General features: G+C 48.4%; 1 long non-coding RNA gene across 3 annotated transcripts in view; it reads left to right on the top strand.

Moving 5' to 3' along the window:
- The window catches only part of LOC119976040, a 61,154-nt gene extending 54,742 nt beyond the window's left edge, over positions 1 to 6,412 (top strand). For all 3 annotated transcript variants that reach the window (XR_005462862.1, XR_005462861.1, XR_005462860.1), the window contains 2 exons: positions 454 to 573; positions 4,021 to 6,412. This is a non-coding gene — a long non-coding RNA (uncharacterized LOC119976040). The remainder of the gene's footprint in view (positions 1 to 453; positions 574 to 4,020) is intronic.
- The last annotated feature ends 14,135 nt before the right edge of the window (positions 6,413 to 20,547 follow it).

The following is a 20,547-nucleotide window of genomic DNA, read 5'->3' on the forward strand; positions in this document are numbered from 1 at the left end:
TTATTGTTTTCCATCCGCGGTTCGAAGGGGCAATATGCTGCGCATCCACCATTGAGCCATGTTGATATATGAGCGGGTGGTGAGGGGGAACTGGAAGTAGTTTGGGTTTCAGAGGCCTAATGATGTGGCCTGGAATCGCCTCCTGTGGCTGTGTAAGTGTGTGTGGCCTGTTCTGTGATGTGCACAATGTATTAATGTGGAGTGTCCTGCAGTTAGGAGTTGAGTGTGCTCTTTTGCAAAACAAAGCCGGGGTTCCCACTGGATTCGCCGAGACCGGCCTGGGAATTGGTTAATGGGAATTATACACGCATTTCTTGTAAGTGTTTGTTCGTTCTGAGTGAATGCTCCAGTGTTTGGATATTGCAGGAGTATTAGCAGCAAATATTGAGAAGTGACTGCAGTGTGTATCAGTGCTGGTGGTTCATTTTAAACACTGCCTGCTTGTGTTCACAGGGTTTGGAAGCGATATCGGACAGCTCTCCAGATCACCAGCTCCAATACCTTCCACAGGACCATCCATGTGTATTTTTAAAACTGAAACTGGCGCGTGGCCCATTTATCCCGTTGTCAAATGTAAGTATCGATGAGTGAGTAACTTACTTCATTCCTCCTCCTCTTTGTCACCTTCCTCCGTTCTGCTCCACTCGCTCTATTCTCCCTCGCACCTTTTCTCCTCCTCCCCCCCAAATAACCCTTAATCCCTTTATTCTTCAAAAAACTATCTATCTTTACCGTAAAAACATGTAATGAAGGAGCCTCAACTGCATCACTGGGCAAGGAATTCCATAGATTCACAACCTTTTGGGTGAAGAAGTTCCTCCTAAACTCAGTCCTAAATCTACTCCCCTTATTTTGAGGCTATGTCCCCTAGTTCTGCTTTCACCCGCCAGTGGAAACAACCTGCCCGCATCTATCCTATCTATTCCCTTCATAATTTTAAATGTTTCTATAAGATCCCCCCTCATCCTTCTAAATTCCCTATCTTACCCTATCCTCAAATCTCTTGATTCTCTTTCGTCCAGAAATATATCCGCCTCGGCCTTGAATGTGCTCATCGACTGACCGTACACAGCTTTCTGGGGCATAGGACTTCAGGATTGACGGCCTTTCAAGTGAAGAAACCTCTCCTCAGAACAGCCCTAATGGTCAGCATCTTCTCTTGTGACTGTGCCCCAGTTGTAGATTATCCAGCCAGGGAAATAGCCTCTTGGCATCCACCTGCTTCCATCACTGTTTCAATGGAGGGTCACCTCTCATTCTTCCAAACGCCAGAGTGTAGGCCCATTCTCTTGGGATGAAAGGTTTGTCCCATCTGATTGCTATTTTTGGGAGCTTGCTGTGCACAAAATGGTTGCTGTGTTTCCTAAATCATAACAGTGACTGCACTTCAAAAAGTGCGGTTATGAGGTGCTTTGGGGTGTATTTTTCAGTAACATTTTTCTGATGGTTGATGGGGACTAAAACCCTTGAATCTGAAAGTTCCACTCCGGCTAAAGAACCATTGTTCATTTGAGGTCCCACAGCTTGTCCTCCCCTGAGACTTGGGACATTATCTGAACTCCTTACCCTGATTGATTTCAGAATAGCCAATCATATTTTTGGGTGGGTTGTGAATGAGGTAGGGTTTCTTTCTCTTGTTGAATCCTTGACGGTCCGTTGTTAAATGTCTCCTTTTAATGGCCATCTGTAAGCCCCTTCTATAGAGCCTTAATCACTGAAGACCCCTACCTGAGGGAGGGGGCAGTGACCCTGAAGGCTCCATTGAATTTTGACGGGGCCCAGGAATGCACGCTGCATTAATCTGTGTGACAACGGTGATTGATGCTGCCTGAGTAGCCTTTGTTGTGGTCAGGGTGGCGAGGTTACTGAGGGGCCGGGGGTGGGGGTGGCGGTCAGGTACACAATGGAGAATGGGATCAATCGAGCCCGCCCCTCTCCTTTCCCTTTTCCAAGCGTGAGAACCATGGCAGAGCTCAACGCTGAGTTTAAGCGAGCTGGGGGAAGCTCTTGTCCCAATTGGCAATCTACCGATTACAGTCAGTGAGGGATAGTTTCACCAGGCAGGACTGGGATCGGCATATCCTGAGAAGGGTCGTGACCTCTCGTGCGGGGGTGGGGGAGGAGGTTATCCGTACTCCCTGCAGATGTTTTATTTTCAGGACAGATGGGTACTTAGGCTGATTGAACAGCCAGCTGCACAGAGGCATCTTTTAACAGCTTACTGACCAAACTGAATAGTTAATGTGAATTTTTTCTCTCTCTCTCTCTTCCCCCATAGATGCGTACGGTCTGCGCATCTTAAATTTCTCTTCGACCCTCTTTTCCCCCCTCCCCCCCCCCATAATCCCTCCTTTCAACAGGTTTCCACGGTCTGTGATTGTTTTTAAAAAATGTACTTAAGCAAAAAGATCAAACCTCTTTGGAAGCTTGGAGTCCTTTGCCTGTTTCAAATCAAGAAAGAGAGAACTTCCATATATCATTCGCAATTTCTGGACACTCCAAGGTGCTTCATTCACATCCAGTGTCAGTACTTTTGAAGTGCAGTCACTGTTGAAACATTGGGATTATTGGGCAGCTGCTTTTTACACAGCAGTGTGATAATGAGTAGAATCCTCCATTTTCCGGATGTTGGTTTAGGGGGTACGTATTGGCCAGTGAGAGAGGGAGAACGGCCTTGTTCCCCGCATCAACCTGACGGGGCTTTGTTTTCACATCTAACTCCAAAAGGCGAGGCCTCTGACAGTTTAGCATCCCCTCAGCCCTGCCCTGCGCTGAGATTATATATCCCAATAGTCCGGAGTGGGTGAACTCCCAACCTCTTGAGGAGAGAGTAAATACCCACATATGACAAAGTTGAAGATCGTTCTGGGCCTCAAAATCTGTTGAGGCAGGGGGGGTCGCATGGTTAATTTTGATTTTACTGGCCCAGCTCCCCATCCCCCTGATAGGATTCAGCAGGTATATACCTGCAGGTTGTTAGTGGCAACATTAACCCATTCATTTTCAAATAGCCGGGTGAGGAATTTCAAACGCGTATTCCGAGCTTGTGCACTCTGTGCAAGTTAGTTCCTCCTGTTATTGGGACCGTTCACAGAGCTTTATTTGTCTGACCTTCACGTCCTACAAAGATGGCTGCAGATCCGTCTTGTATAAATAGGGTCGGTTTTCTTGTCCATCTCCGTTAAGAGTGGCACCGCGGACCCTACAACTGGTCACTGTGTCCCACCCGGCTGTTAAATATAAAGAATTGGCTGCGGTTTCTGCAACTGATCGTGGTCCAGTGCCTGCTACTGATTGTTAACCTATTTGAATTTACACAAGGGTGGGTCAAACTTCGCCATAGTTGAATTGCATGCCAACATTCCTGTCTGGGCAACCAGTTGGATGTGGAGGGCCATGGGTGGATGGAAGCAGGGAACAGGATTATATTAAAATACTTTGTGTATGAAGCACTGATACTCTTTCGGGTATTTCATCTGGAATCATTAAACGATGAATCTGGCAGCCCCAGAACAATGGTCGGGTTCAAGCTATGATATTTTTGGAGTCTGCACCCATGTTCATTTCCAATATGGAAGTATTTTTTAAAAATTGCTTAATGGTCGCTTTCGTTTAGTGTGTCTTGCTGACCTTTTCCCTCTTTCGTTCCCCTACCTCCTGTCCCAGTGTAATATAGCACGGTGTTTTTTCTGCCAATGTATTGAAAGGCCTGTGATTTACTGGAAGGTTTGGTGGGCCTCTGGAGGAATGTGTTACCGTGGAAACTATTGTGCGGCCATCTGTCCGAGTAGTGCCAAAGTGCTGACAGTGCAGGTAGTGATGAGGCCTTCTACTGCAGTGTAAGCACTTAACGTACTCCTTGTGTACACCATCTTCCCTGAAGCTGCAAGCTCCCAATGATCGTGTGTACGTGTGCGTGCATGCATAGAGTATCCTGTATTCTCTTACTCTTCCTCCTGCCCCTTATCTCCATCTCTGTCACTCACCATCATCAGGGATGCTGATTTTTTTTTTCTCTAGGCCTCCCCAGAAGGTAATGAATGCTGAGGTAATGTAGTGATTACGGCTAATAATCCGGAGAGCCTTGAAGTAACTACCGTGGTGCTTTGACTTCAGTTTACAAAAGAATATCTGGAAGTAAAAAGCTGATAACAGCAAAAGTGACCATGAAACACTGATTTTCGTGAAAACCCCGACTGGATCATCAGTGTCCTTGTCGGAAAGGAAACCTGCCATCTTTACCTAAATTGGTTCAATGTGACTCCAGTTCCACTTTGTTTGACCCTTAACTCTCCTCCAAGTGGCATAGCCAATAATCTCTGTTAGGTCAATTGGGTGGATAATGAAGATTGTTTTAGCCAGTGATGACCACATCATGAATGTGTTTTTTGTTTTTTACAAAAGCAAGCTATGCCATTAAAGCAAATTTAATTTCCTCGATTGCTGGGTATCCTTGATCCGGGCCCCATCCCAGTTACACTCCCTGGTACACTTGGATAATGGAGCCGGTAGCTGCGCTGGCAGTAAACGCAGAGAGAGTGTGTGCAGGACTGATTCTCTGCGGGCTTGCAAAGCAGTGCAGACTTGGCTCTCGCTGAATGGTTGGGGAGGTATGGGACAGCTTCAGGTGACCTTATCCACCGGAGTCGCAGGGGCAGTGGCTCCACTCGAGAATCAACGAGCAAAGAAACAAGGGAGCAGGCTTCGGCCCTTCGAGCCTGCTCTGTCATTCAATATGATCTTGGCTGATCCTCGCTCCTAATGGCACATTCCTGCTTTCTCCCCATCCTTAATGCCATTAAAATCTAATAAATGATCCAGCTCTACATTAAATACATTCATTGATTTGCCTGTGCAGCCTTCTGTGGTAGAGAATTCCACAGGTTCAGTACCCTTTGAGTGAAGACATTGTTCCTTATTAGTCCTAAATGGTCCGCCTCACATCCTGAGACTTTGGCCCCTGGTTCTAAATTCCTCAACCATGGCAAACATCTTCCCTGCATCTAGTCTATCCAGCCCTGTGAATTTTCTGTGTTTCAATTCCATCTCCTCTCGCCCTTCTAAACTCCGTGAATACAGGCCCAGGCGAGCCAATCTCTCCTCGTAGGCCAGTCGTGCCAACCCTGGTTGTCTAGTGAAGCCTAGTGAATCTCCGCTGCACCCTCTCTAAGGCAAGTACATCCTTTCTTGGGTATGGGGACCAAAACGTAAGGCGTGGTCTCACCAAGGCCCTGTATGACTGCAGTATAACACCCCTACCTCCTGAATTCATTCTCTTGTAATGAAGTGACATAGGTTGCAGGCTGGCACAGGTGTTGAGCGCCCCCTGGCGTCCACTACCTTCTGAATGCCCAACCTTCGCCACCTTGACTTGGTGAAAACCTGCACACAGCACTGTGGCTATTAACTTCCTGCCTGTTTCTGGGTTCTCCTCCACTTCGCAGACTTGTGGCTGACCACTTGCTGGCAGCAGTTCCTGTGAGACCTGGGGGCGGGATTCGCAAAGCATTGGTCTGCTTTTCTTTACAGTTTCACTCTTGTTTTTCATTATTGTATCTCCTTCGTGCTCCCCCTGCTGTTCCCACCTCTTCACTACATCCCTTCTGTCGAATGGGCTGGAATGTGAAAGCTGGTTGAATAAATCTCTGAATATTGGAGGCGAAACCCCTCTTCAGTCAATCGCTGCTTGTGCTTCAACTCTTGGCTGATTGAACACACCGGCCCAAAGGCATGGTTTTTGTTTTGGGTTGACGCCCCTGTGTGAGGCAGTTCCACTGTTGAGATGGTCTGCTTTGATAAGGGTTCCAAAAAAATGGGAGTTGTGGGGAGGCGCAGTAGTTTGCACAGCTGCCTCGGCGCCGAGGACCCGGATTCGATCCTGGCCCTGGGTCACTGTCCGTGTGGAGTTTGCACATTCTCCCCGTGTCTGTGTGGGTTTCTGCCCCACAATCCGAAGATGTGCAGGGTAGATGGATTGACCATGCTAAATTGTCCCTTAATGGGAAAAATGAATTGGGTACTCTAAACTGATATAAAAAAATGGGAAGGATGCAGTTTTAGATATTAAAGGAATTAATAAGGCTGAGCTGTTCCATCGTTCTTGAGGGAAAAGAAGATGCTGAAGAAAACCATATCGATCTGAGGTGGCTGAGTCTCCCGAAGTAGAGAATGGATAGAGATGTTTGGTGAGAAGATTAGCTGAGATCATCCAAGGAGGGACAGGTTTGTGATGATGTGTTTATATAATGTCTGTTGTTCAAATACAAAGTTTTCACATTTCATGATACCTGTAAGTGCAAACCAAATCGTGAATACATAACTGCCTCATGGAGGTTGGCACTTGTAATAATCCAGTTTTTGAGCAGACTGGTACAGGCTTGGGCCTACTGGAAATAATATTTCGTTTTGTCTTTTTTGGGCTGTTTGAGATGCTGGTGGGGGGGAGGGGTGCGGTTACAGGTGCTTTATTCTGGGTCTGGAGTGCCAAAGTGCAAATAGTGGTAGGTAGTACAGAGTGAATCCTAGCTACACTATTTACACTTCAAGCACTCTTGTGCCCATTTGCTGACCGGAAATAAATGAAAAATGCCTTTCAACCTGGCCTCCATTTTGGATGCAGCCTCCAGCTACGGTATTGTGCACTGTTCTGTTAGGATAGGTTGTGTTTCTTTTTAAACCAATAGAAATATACAGTAACAGCCTTCAAACCAAGTGATTCTTTTCTGAAAGATTCCCAACCATTGGGTAGGTGTTGTCTTTTCTGTGGTATGACTTTGGGGCACCAACGATACTCCATTCTCCCCACCCACTCAAGTTGGCTGTATTTCACGTGATGGGAGTATCAGTTGGAAATCTGTCAAGAGAGGTCACAGTGTGGCTGCTGTGCGAAATGGGAAAAGGTCACCCTGATTCAGCTGGAGGTACTCTGCACACAAGTTAAGTGGCATGGATTCGGAATGATGGGACAACTTGGAGGGAGCTTAAGTCTGGATGTTACCTGTGTACCTGACCCGAGTGTTTGGTGACACGGGATGACGTCAATGGGCAGTGTGTTATTTCACCACACTTGACAATTCTCAGTGGAGATGGAGGTTTTAATTTGTCTTTGTTTGACAGGGAGGACGAACAGAAAATGTCTGATCCATGGGAATGTAAAGCAGACTGCCGAACGTTGAATTCTGGAACCGTTGGCCATGCTCTTGGCTGACCTAGTATAATTGCCTTATGTTGTTTTATTTTCTCCTTCCATACAGTGTCTTGATAGTAAATCATGCTTGTGTGCAGATCTAGATCACATTGTTTTCCTTCCATTAGCAACCCATCGTTTTGTTTTGGATGTCCTGCCGATTGTAGAGAAGCTGCTGGGGCAGCAGCACGTTCCGCAGCTGTCGGCCTTGCCCTGTTGTATTTGCTTCATTCCCCTTGCCATCCCTCACCAGAAGTGATCAACATCCGGCTTTTTGAGGGAGGGGACGGAAAATATTTGGTGTATTGCTGAGCCGGTGGGGGACGGACGGACGGGGGACAGGAGGAGATTTGATGCCTGGGGCAAGATAAAAACCCCTTAACAACAACGACTCCTCTTGCCATCTTGAAATGCAGGAGGGCTGTGTCCACGCAGCCCAAAAGTGCTTGTAGTGCAGGTAGTGGTATTGAAACCTACTGCAGAACAATCACTTTCAGCGCTGCCTGAATACATGCGCCTGGACCACCTCGGGTTAAGAAGGACTGACTGAAATCCAGATGTCTTTATGCGATGGCTGAACGGCGGGTCTGGTCAGTTAGGCATTTGGTCTGAGTCCTAACCTTGGAAAACTCACATAAGCTTGTTTTATGGTTCTATTTCAGTCAGCTCTTGGGCCGATTGAGTTTTTGGAGGGGGGGCGGTGGTCGGTTGAAAGGAAGTTGAGGTACAGATTACGTGTGATCCAACTGAATTCTGGAACAATCCCAAGGGCTTGAATGGCCTATCCTATGTTCCTAATTATGTGAACCAAGAGGATTGGGAATGGCTGCTCTTTTCATCCTGACGATTGTTACATCATAGGTTTTGATCTCTTGGCAATAGCGGTATGGATGAATATCTCCCAGAACTGTTGCAGTTAAACTTCCTTTGTGGATCTGTGAAGCCAAACGGTTTGGCTAACCTTTACCCTATTGCCCGTTCCCTGGTTTAACACCCCTTTTACTCACAAATTATTTAGACGGCAATGTCTGAAAGAAAACTGGGTTTCTTGCCCCAATGTGACGAGCAGAATTCCCACTTCATTGCTGAGCTCTGTGTCTTGAGCTACTGCTCTTAAAGGAGGGGGAGTCCATCAAGTTTCATTCTCTATTGAAATTTTGACACGCAGCCATCTTGCCATTACAGCACCGAAGGAGTCCACTTGCTCCATGCTGGTCTCTGTAGAGCAGTCCCACGCTCTATCCCTGTAGCCCAACAAATTTATTTTCCTCCAATCCCCATCCAATTTCCTTTTGAAATCATTGATTGACTCTACTTTCTACCACCCTCGCAGGCAGTGAGTTCTAGACCAATCACTTGAGTTTAAAATAAATAATTCTTGTGACACCCTGTTACTCTTTCCCAATACTGCAAATCTGTGCCACATAGTCCTTGGACCATCAGCTAATGGGAGCAGCCTTTATTTGTAGGAACCTGAGGCCAGAGGTGCGAGTTTGTGATTTGCTTTGGATCAATGTGGGATGGGGAGATGCTGGATCAGAATTGGGTCTGGGTGGAATGTTTGGACGATGGACCTCTGGCGTCAAGAGCTGGCCTCGGTGCTGGATGGTGCCGACTCGCGGTTAGTTTTGCTGGCTTTGCAGTCAGTTGGTGATCCTCATTGCTGTGCAAATCCACGCAAAACTGACCGCGTCGGCAATGGCGACAATCTCGCACTCACCCGGCTGGGTGACTTATCGATCCAAATCCTGAGCAAAATCGGGCAGACTCGACCCGCATGGGATCATGGAGGATGAAGGTTGGACTAGACGTGGCTTGAGAACAGAAACCAGTGACGTGGGCGATTTGACTTGTACATTTAATAATCAGCCCTCGTCTCTTTGACAAAGAGTCATCCAGACTCGAAACGTTTGCTCCCTTCTCTCCACAGATGCTGTTGGACTTACTGAGATTGCCCAGTATTTTCTGTTTTTGTTTCCGATTCCGCAGTAATTTTCCTTTGTATTTCTATATGAAACAGCCTGTCTGTGCAGGGAAACGTTTTTACTGTGATCCTAGGAGGGTTAGAATGGCGAAGGGGAATGTGTGTGAACAACCTCTCTCTTTCCTTCATTACTGTATGGGGGCATTGAGCAAGCAATGGGCATTTAAATCTGTCCTGACTATTCCACAGTGACCATCGAAGGCACTGCAACAGAATTGGTGCTGATGTGGTCTGAAAAGTAGTTTAGGTGTGGTGGCACTGTCGATAAACAAGGCAGTTCTCTACTTGACTCCACAGTAAAACCTCCCTCATGTTTGATAACGAATCCCCAATGCACTGAGGCACCTTCGAGTCTATGGCTCGCCACTCGTTCGATGAATAAGAAAGTGCGAGCCGCTGGGCTATGTTTTAAAGGCTTGAAACAGCTGAGGGTTCTGCCATACTGAGAAACCAAGGAAGACATGTGCAAAGCTGAGAGGACGCTGGGAAGCTGATCCCCTGTTTTGTGAAGGTTGGGATGGGCAGCAGTATTTACAGTTGGATTGATATTGCACTTGTCCCGGCCTACACAGGTCAAGAGGTAACGATGTCATGTGGGCCTTGTCTGCCATGTCTAATGCAAGCACTGTTTGGAGAGTTCATCAACTGTGGGCTGTTTGAGCTGATTTAAAACAATGGAGTGTTCTCTTCCACTATTTTTCCTTTGCTCACCTCTGTTACCTGCTCTGTCTTTCTCTCTTTCCCCCCCCCCCCCCCCCTTCCCCCTTTTGTCTACTGCCCTCTGTCCCCCTTTCCCATATCAAAGACTAGCCAGTGTTGAGAGGCGGAGACTGGAGCAATTGCTGGGTTTCCCGTGAAGCATTGCACTTGTCTCGGTCCGACAGTGCTGGTACAACACCACTGCTCAGTCGCACTTATTCCATCACCATTGGGGGCAGAGTTCTGACAACCAAGATGTACAGCCATACAGATCACCTGATGTTCCATTACAATTCCAGGCTGGGCTGGGCACATCTCAATCAAGTGGAAGTGAGTAGGTGGTGAACTGCAGTTGTATGCTGTGTGTCCCCAGCAACATTCCAGTGCTGGTGTCCTGTGCCACCGCCTGGTACCGTGTATGGTTATGCAAAAATAATTGAGGATGACTGTAAACCCTCATCCTGTGGTTGAATGGTAGTTAGTTGCCTGAGTTGAGAGTCTGTTTTCAGGAGGGCTCAAGCTGTGATGCTAGTTGTAGGCATCCACCACACTGGAACAGATCCTCCAAAAAGGAATGGGAGAATATTTTGGGGAAGGAATTCAAGGCATTCCTTATCTCAGCCCCCACATATTTAAATGGGTATTTTGTGCTTTTCCAGGCAACTGAGGCTGAGTTTGCCTATTTCTGCCACCCTATATCTCTGGCCAACTTACCTCCAAACTTGTCTTTGAAGCCAAATGCTGAAGGGCACTTTACTGCGCCAACCATGCATATGAGCTGCCAGTTAGTCTGATAGATGTGTATATCTCCTAGGTGTTGTATGGTGGCCTTTTGGAGAGCGAGAGGCTTTGTCGTTTGAATTCTGCACTGGCCTCCCCAGGTCCGGAGGTGATGAGCCAATGGTCATTCCTAACTGCTGGTATATGTTTTAATTTGATTCATGAAAGAGTGCCACATACTTAAATCAATGTTCATTTTTCTAACCTCACTAGCACCTGTTGCTGCTATCTATTGAGAGTCAGGCGTAAGATCTGCGATTGTACATTTGAAGGATGATCATTAAACATTTAATTACTGGATGAATTCTGTGTGTGCTTCTGCATTGAAAAGAATCACTGAGCTGAGCGGATGAAAATTAAGATGTATCTGCTGATTTGGCCCCTCATTTATGTAATGAGATTCTCCGAAAGATTGGCTGAATGAGCAGGATATTAAAGAGCTGTAACAGCATACTAAATGCTGTGAGGCTGCATGAGCACCTGGAGGGGGAAACTCCCATTTGCTTCCAATATAATCGGAGTAGGCCGAACTTTTACATCAATTGGATTCTGGTGCTGTATCCCTTAATGCCAAAAAAATGTATTAATCTCAGTGACTGAACTAGGTTGGAGAGTTTTTTTTTATGGAGGGGAGGGAATATTTTTATAGAACATAGAACAGTACAGCACAGAACAGGCCCTTCGGCCCTCAATGTTGTGCCGAGCCATGATCACCCTACTCAAACCCACGTATCCACCCTATACCCGTAACCCAACAACCCCCCCTTAACCTTACTTTTTCTAGGACACTACGGGCAATTTAGCATGGCCAATCCACCTAACCCGCACATCTTTGGACTGTGGGAGGAAACCGGAGCACCCGGAGGAAACCCACGCACACAGGGGGAGGACGTGCAGACTCCACACAGACAGTGACCCAGCCGGGAATCGAACCTGGGACCCTGGAGCTGTGAAGCATTTATGCTAACCACCATGCTACCCTGCTGCCCCAGGGTTTTTATTAACCTTTTTAACAATTTTAATTCAAAACCTACAAAAACAGAATAACAGTAGAAATCGCCTCCGCCAACCCCCCATATCCACCCTGTTTCTCTTCCCCTCCCCCACCCCTCCTAGCAGCTAAAAGTGCCAAGCACTCTAAAGTACCATCCAAACGGCCACCATCTGCGGTAAAACCGTTCCACCGAGCCTCATGGTAAACTTGACCACCTTGAGGTGTAAAAACTCCCAAGTCACCCGAGGCGCTTGGCGTTGTAATCGGCTTCCAGCCCATGAACGAAATGAAATTCGCTTATTGTCACGAGTAGGCTTCAATGAAGTTACTGTGAAAAGCCCCTAGTCGCCCCCATTCCTGCACCTGTCTGGGGAGGCTGGTACGAGAATCGAGCCGTGCTGCTGGCCTGCTTGGTCTGCTTTAAAAGCCAACGATTTAGTCCAGTGAGCTAAACCAGCCCCATGAGAATCCACCTCATTGTTGCCAGTGAGGCAAAGGCCAGGATGTTTTGCCTCTCCCCCCCCCCCCCCCCCCCCGGTCCGGAATTCCGGCACAAACGCAAGCTCAAAAATGGGATCCCAATGTTTAGGATTCCGACGTTGTCTTAAAGAACCTCCGGACGTCCGCCAGCTTTGAGCATGATGGGCCGAGCCTCCCAGACTCTGATCGCATCTATCCGTTGCCACTTCAGAAAATCAACCTCGTCTTCGGAAGGTGTGCTCGGAACACCACTTTCAGCTGGATAAGACTCGGCATTGCACAGGACGAGTTCGCCCTCCTCTGTGCCTCAGTCCAAACCTCTTCCTCCAAGAGTGGACCCAGCTCGTCCGTCCGCTTTGACTTCACACCCTCAACAGAGCCCGTTTGCTCACCATCATCCGTGGGTACATACCCAACGTGCTGGCCACATCCGAACCAGAGCAGAATAAGATCCTCATGAGCAAGGTAGACGGCTGCTTCAACGGACAGGCTGAAAAGTACTTTTGACCCAGCTGTGCACCTGGAGATAGCTAAACCGATCAGCATCTGTGAGCACATATTTTTCTTTCAGTTCCCCAAAACTAGTGAACTGACCTAAAAATAAGTCTACTTTCTCTAAACCTTTATTCTTCCATACCCTAAATTAAACATATGACTTAGCAAGTTCGAATAACTGCTTTACACAGATAGGGGTCAGCCGAGAGGCAGCCCTCAAGTTTAAATGATGGCAGAGTTGCCTCCAAATTTTCAACAAAGCTACAAGTTGGATAAATGTTTCTTTGGTACTGCCGGTAACGGAGCTGACACCAGCGCCACTCTTCCTGCTCCCCTCAGCCAAAGCTCATCTGAATCTCCGAAGCACCTTTTCAGCGTTAGCTGCCTAATAATGGTATTGGAAGTTTGGCAAGGCCAAGCCCCCAGATTGCCTCCCCCCTCTAGAGTAACATCGTCCTGATGCTTGGGCTCTTCCCGCCTAAATGAACCCAGCCACCAGACGGTCAGTCTCTGAAAAAAACCTTGGGTAAGAATATAGGAAGGCACTGGAATAAGAAAAATCGCAGCAAGATGTTCATTTTAACTAATTGATCTCTGAGCCTCCGCCCATAATCTAGCCTCCATCTCCCTCCCCAGCTCTTCCTCGCACTTACTTTTCACATCTCCTATCGAGGCTCCTTGCCAACTCCTCTTTTTGACACCACCTTGTCCTGTCGCCCTGGGGTGTGGCAGATTGGGAAAGCACGGCGCCTGCTTCCTAACATAATCCTGCACCTGTAAGTACCGGAACACATTCCCACTGGGCAGCTCATACTTTTCTTCCAATTCCTCTCGGCTCAAGGATCGCCCCCCTCCCACAAATAGGTCCCCAAACCACTCGATCCCTGCCCTCTGGAATCCCGCGACCCACCCTCTGGGAGAAAATCTATAATTCCCATGGATTGGTGCCCAAACTGAAGCACCCTCCAGCCTCTGGTGCTGTCACCACACCCTCGGGGTCGCCACCACCACTGGGCTTGTGGAGGATCTGGCTGACGAGAACGGCAGAGGTGCCATCAACAGTGTCCCTAAGCTCAAGTCTTTACATGAGGCTGCCTCCATCTGCTCCCGCACCAACCCCTTCCCCACTTCCTGACCATGGCTATATTCGCTGCCCAGTAGCAGTTCATTAAATTTGGCAAGGCCAGCACCCCCCCCCCCCCCCCCCCCACATCCACAGAACGTTACACTGCAGTACAGGCCCTTCGCCCCTCTATGTTGCGCCGAGCTGTGAAACCACTCTAACGCCCATCTACACTATTCCCTTATCATCCATATGTCTATGCAATGACCATTTGAATGCCCTTAGTGTTGGCGAGTCCACTACTGTTGCAGGCAGGGCATTCCACGCCCTTACTACTCTCTGAGTAAAGAACCTACCTCTGACATCTGTCCTGTATCTACCGCCCCTCAATTTAAAGCTATGCCCCCTCGTGCTACACATCACCATCCAAGATCTTCATAAGATCTTCCCTCCATACCAGACAACATTCTGGTAAATGTCCTCTGCACCCTTTCCAATGCTTCCACATCCTTCCTATAATGCGGCGACCAGAATTGCACGCAATACTCCAAATGCGGCAGCACCAGTGTTTTGTACAGCTGCAACATGACCTCATGGCTCCGAAACTCAATCCCTCTACCAATAAAAGCTAACCTACCGTACGCCTTCTTCACAACCCTCTCAACCTGCGTGGCAACTTTCAGGGATCTATGTACATGGACACCGAGATCTCTCTGCTCATCCACACTACCAAGAATCTTACCATTAGCCCAGTACTCTGTTCTCCTGTTATTCCTTCCCAAATGAATCACCTCACCCTTTTCTGCATTAAACTCCATTTGCCACCTCTCAGCCCTGCTCTGCAGCGTATCTATGTCCCTCTGGAACTTGTAACATCCTTCCGCACTGTCCACAACTCCACCGCCTTTAAAGTGTCATCCGCAGATGTACTGCCCCATCCTTCGACGCCCTCCTCCAGGTCATTTATAAAAATGACAAACCGCAGTGGCCCCAAAACAGATCCTTGTGGTACACCACTAGTAACTGGACTCCAGTCTGAACATTTCCCATCAACCACCACCCTCTGTCTTCCAGCTAGCCAATTTCTGATCCAAACTGCTAAATCACCCTGAATCCCATGCCTCCGTATTTTCTGCAATAGCCTACCGTGGGGAACCTTATCAAACGCTTTACTGAAATCCATATACACCACATCAACTGCTTTACCCTCATCCACCTGTCTGGCCACCTTCTCAAAGAACTCAATAAGGTTTGTGAGGCACGACCTACCCTTCACAAAACCGTGTTGAGTATCGCTAATCAACTTGTTCTTTTCCAGATGATTATACATCCTATCTCTTATAAAACTTTCCAAGACTTTGCCCACAACAGAAGTAAGGCTCACTGGTCTATAGTTACCGGGGTTGTTTCTACTCCTCTTCTTGGAAAACATTTGCTATCCTCCAGTCTTCTGGCACTATTCCTGTAGATAAAGGTGACTAAAAGATCAAAGGCTCAGCAATCTCCTCCCTAGCTTCCCAGAGAATCCTAGGATAAATCCCATCCGGCCCAGGGGACTTATCTATTTTCACACTTTCCAGAATCGCTGACACCTCCTCCTTATGAACCTCAAGCCCTTCTAGTCTAGTAGCCTGTATCTCAGTATTTGCCTCGACAACATTGTCTTTTTCCTGCGTGAATACTGACGGAAAATATTAATTTAGCACCTCTCCTATCTCCTCGGACTCCACGCACAACTGTCCTTGACTGGCCCTACTCTTACCCTGTCATTCTTTTATTCCTGACATATCTTTAGAAAGCTTTAGGGTTATCCTTGATCCTACTTGCCAAAGACTTCTCATGTCCCCTCCTGGCTCTTCCTAGCTCTCTCTTTAGGTCCTTCCTAGCTAACTTGTAACTCTCGAGGGCCCTAACTGAACCTTCACGTCTCATCTTTACATAAGCCTCCTTCGTCCTCTTGACAAGTGTTTCAACTACTTTAGTAAACCACGGTTCTCTCGCTCGACCACTTCCTCCCTGCCTGACAGGTACATACTTATCAAGGACATGCAGTAGCTGTTCCTTGAACAAGCTCCACATTTCCATTGTGCCCATCCCCTGCAATTTCCCTCTCCATCCGATGCATCCTAAGTCTTGCCTCATCGCAGCATAATTGCCTTTCCCCCAGATATAACTCTTGCCCTGCTGTATATACCTATCCCTTTCCATCACTAAAGTAAATGTAATCGAATTGTGGTCACTATCACCAACGTGCTCACCTACCTCCAAATCTAACACCTGTCCTGGTTCATTACCCAGTACCAAATCCAATACGGCCTCGCCTCTCGTTGGCCTATTTACATACTGTCAGGAAATCCTTCTGCACACATTGGGCAAAAGCGGACCCATCTAAAGTACTCGAACTATAGCGTTTACAGTCAATATTTGGAAAGTTAAAGTCCCCCATAACAACTACCCTGTTACTTTCGCTCCTATCCACAATCATCTGTGCAATCCTTTCCTCTACATTTCCTCTGGAACTTTTCGGAGGCCTATAGAAAATCCCTAACGGGGTGACCTCCTTTCCTGTTTCTAACCTCAGCCCATACTACCTCAGTAGACGAGTCCTTATCAAACATCCTTTCTGCCGCCGTAATACTGCCCTTGACGAACAGTGCCACCCCTCCCCCTCTTTTCCCACCTTCCCTGAGCTTACTGAAATATCTAAACCCCGGCAGCTGCAACAACCATTCCTGTCCCTGCTCTATCCATGTCTCCGAAATGGCCACAACATCGAAGACCCAGGTACCAACCCATGCTGCAAGTTCACCCACCTTATTCCGGATGCTCCTGGCATTGAAGTAGACACACTTTAAACCACCTTCCTGCTTGGCGATACACTCCTGCAACATTGAAACCTTACCCATAACCTCACTACTCTCAACCTCCTGTATATTGGAGCTACAATTCAGGTTCCCAACCCCCTGCTGAACTAGTTTAAACCCTCCGGAAGAGCATTAGCAAATCCCCCCCCCCAGGATATTGGTACCCCTCTGGTCCAGGTGTAGACCATCCTGTTTGTAGAGGTCCCACCTACCCCAGAATGAGCCCTAATTATCCAGGAATCTGAAACCCTCCCTCCAGCACCATCCCTGTAGCCATGTATTCAACTGCTCTCTGCCTATTCCTCGTCTCGCTAACACGTGGCACGAGTAACAACCCAGAGATAATTTTTTTTTTTTTAAATTTAGAATATCCAATTCGATTTTTCCAATTATGGGGCAATTTAGCATAGCCAATCCACCTACCCTGCACATCCCTGGGCTGTGGGGACGAAACCCACGCAAACACGGGGAGAACGTGCAAACTCCACACGGACAGCGACCCAGAGCCGGGATCGAACCTGGAACCTCGGCGCCGCGAGGCAGCAGGGCCAACCCTGCGCCACCGTGCTGCCCTCAACCCAGAGATAATAACTCTGTCCTAGATCTAAGTTTCCACCCTAGCTCTCTGAATGCCTGCCTTACATCCCTATCCCTTTTCCTGCCTATGTCGTTGGTGCCTATGTGGAACACGACTTGGGGCTGCTCCGCCTCTCCCTTAAGGATCCCGAAAACATGATCTGAGACATCACGGACCCTGGCACCTGGGAGGCAACACACCAACCACGTGTCTCTTGTTCCCACAGAATCTCCTATCTATCCCCCTAACTAGGGAGTCTCCAATGACTAATGCTCTACCCCTCTCCCCCCTTCCCTTCTGAGCAACAGGGACAGACTGTGCCAGAGACCTTTACCCCTGGTAAGTCGTCTCCCCAACAGTATCCAAAGCGGTATACCTGTTACTAAGGGGAACAACCACAGGGGATCCCTGTACTGACTGCTTCCTCCCAGCCCCTCTCCCCATCACCCATCTATCTTTATTCTTCGGAGTAACTAAATCCCTGAAGCATTTATCTATGACCACCTCTGCCTCCCGAATGATCCGAAGTTCATCCAGCTCAAGTTCCCTAACACTAGTTCTGAGGAGCTGGAGATGGGTGCACTTCCCACAGATGAAATCAGCAGGGACACTGACGGCGTCCCTCATCTCAAACATTCTGCAGGAGGAACATTGCACTGCCTTCCCTGCCATCCCCTCTAGATAAAACAAGAAAAAGAAAGGAAGAGCTTACCTGATATTCACTCAACCCCTTGGGTTAGAGGAGGTGGAAGGGTGGGGGACACCACAAGTGTAGTATCTCGGGTTTAGCAACCGCCCAACTTATATACAGGTACTACACACCTTCCCAGAAATCCCCACGGCCGACTTCCTGCAGCTCTAAAGGTAAGTTTTTACAGAGGTAAACGTACCTTCCCGACAGGCCCCTGGACACTGCTCCCACCGAAAATCTGGAGGAATCCACAATCCCCGCTCCAGCAGCCCCGCCCAGCCAAACCCCAAAATTACGGTGCCAACTTTCCAAAAAAAAGGCCTTTGGGATAAAACCAGAAGGTTATAAGAAACGCGGAAGCACCGTTATTTTCACGGTTTGCACCTGACAGCGATAGCGGGACCATGTCCCATCTCTTAAAATCCCCCTTCATCCACTCTACCAACCTCGCCAGGCTCAATTTGCGCTGTTCCCATCCCCGCGCCACCTGGATGCCCAAGTATCTAAAGTTCGTCCCCATCACTTTAAACGGCAGTACGCCCAGCCTCCCCTCCTCGCCACTTGCTTGAATCAGGAAGACCTCACTCTTCCCCCAAGTTAGATTTTTACCCGGAAAACCAGCTGAATTCCTCTAAAATGTTCACGATGCCGTTCAATGGGTCCAAAATATAAAGTAACATAAAGTTCATGTACAGTGAAACTCTATACTTCACCCTCACACTATCCCTTCCCAACTCCTTGCAGCTCTAAGCGCCATTGCCAGTGGCTCTGGTCAGCAAGGGGAAGTGGGCATCCCTACCTTGTTCGATGATGAAGTCCAAAATACCCCAAACTCACCCGATACGTCCAAATGCTCACTCCCGTTGCCCTATATAGCAACCGGACCCAATCCACCAATCCCCTGCCCAAATCTGAACCATCCCAGCATTTCCCACAGATATTCCATTCTACCCGATCAAAGACTTTTTCCACATTCATAGCGACTTCCACCTGTCCCACAGGGGGCATCATACTCACATTCAATAAGCACCCAACATTCGTCAACAGATGCCTCCCCTTTACAAACCCCGTCTGATCCTCCCCCATCACCCCCAGCACACCGTCCACAATCCACGAGGCCAAGATCTTTACCAACAGCTTGGCATCCAGATTTCTCAGTGAGATTGGGCGGTAGGACCCACACTGCTCCGGGTCCTTGCCCTTCATCAAAATTAAGGATATCGAAGCCTGTGATAATGTAGGGGTAAGCTCCCTTTTCTCCCTCGCCTCATTGTATCCCCTTACCAACAGGGGCCCCAGATCCCCTGAAAACATTTAATAAAATTCCACCAGCAACCCACCGGGGCCCAGAGCCTTCCCTGCTTGCATTACCCCCTTGTCCTCCATTACCTCCACCAGTTCAATGGGGTCCCCAGTCCCTGAAAGAACAAAGATCCTCCTCCCCCCTAAGGGAACTCTAACCCACTTAGAAATTGGTGCATTCCCTCTGCCCCCATTGGGGGCTCCGATTCATATAACCTCTTAAAAATTCTTCAAATGCTCCATTCACCCCATCGGGTCCAAGACCGCTCTTCCCCTCCAATTCTTCACTTTTCTGATCTCCCTCACCAGCTCCTGCTTCCTAAGCTGGTAGGCCAGTGTCCTACTCGCCTTCTCCCCATATTCACACACTGCCCCCTGGCCCTCCTTAACTGCCCCATTGCCTTTCCCGTTGACACCAGCCCGAACTCCACCTAGAGCTTATGCTGCTAATCTCCAAACTACCTGCAGGATCTCCCCCTCTAGCTATCTCTGCCTTCTCTGTCTTATCCCTATGCGCCCGGATGATATAAACACCCCCTGATCACTACTTTAAACGCCTCCCATAGCACAGCGGCCGAAACCTCGCCCGTGTCATTCAGCTCCAAGAACCCCCATATGGCAGCCCTCACTGCCTCGCATTCTTCCTTGTCTGCTGACAATCTTCATCTCATGTTCAATGCGCATGCTGCCTCCCCCACCCCCCGCCCCCTCGGGTCCATTGGCAAGTCCACCCATTGCGGCACTTGGTCAGAAGCCAAAATCACCGAATACCCCGAGTTGACCACCCCTGCCAGCAGAGTCTTATCCACCACAAAGTGATACAAAAGAGACCAGAGGGGAAGTTATTTCACACAGAGGGTGGTGAGCATCTGGAACTATCACTAGCTTAGTCATCGAAACTGGGCGGCATGGACATGCTGGGCCGAAGGGCCTGTTTGCATGCTGTAAACATCTATGACTCTATAAAATAACAGGTTTGCGAGGACACCCTGTGCTCATGGGAGAAATACAAAATAGGAAAATTCCTTCGCCCTCGACCTCCCAAACCTCCACGGTCCACCACCCACCCCCATGCCCTCCATGAACCCCCTTAGCTCCTTCGCCACTGCTGACACCCTCCCTGATCACGGATACGACCGATCCAATCTCGGCTCGATAACCGTACTAAAATCCCCCCCCCCCCCCATGATCAACTGATGTGAGTCCAGGTACGGGATCCTCCCTAACACTGCCTCATAACTTCAACATCATCTCAATTTGGGGCATACAAGTTCACCAAGACCACAGGCATCCCCTCCAATTTCCCGCTCACCGTCACTCTTCCCCCTGGATCCGCCACAAGATACCCCACCTCAGATACTACCCGTCTATTTATTAGAACCGCCACTCTCCCAGTCCATCGTCACCAACTCCCTCCATCAACTGCCCCACA

The sequence above is a fragment of the Scyliorhinus canicula genome, chromosome 13, assembly GCF_902713615.1.
Source record: "Scyliorhinus canicula chromosome 13, sScyCan1.1, whole genome shotgun sequence".
Taxonomy (NCBI): Eukaryota; Metazoa; Chordata; class Chondrichthyes; order Carcharhiniformes; family Scyliorhinidae; genus Scyliorhinus; species Scyliorhinus canicula.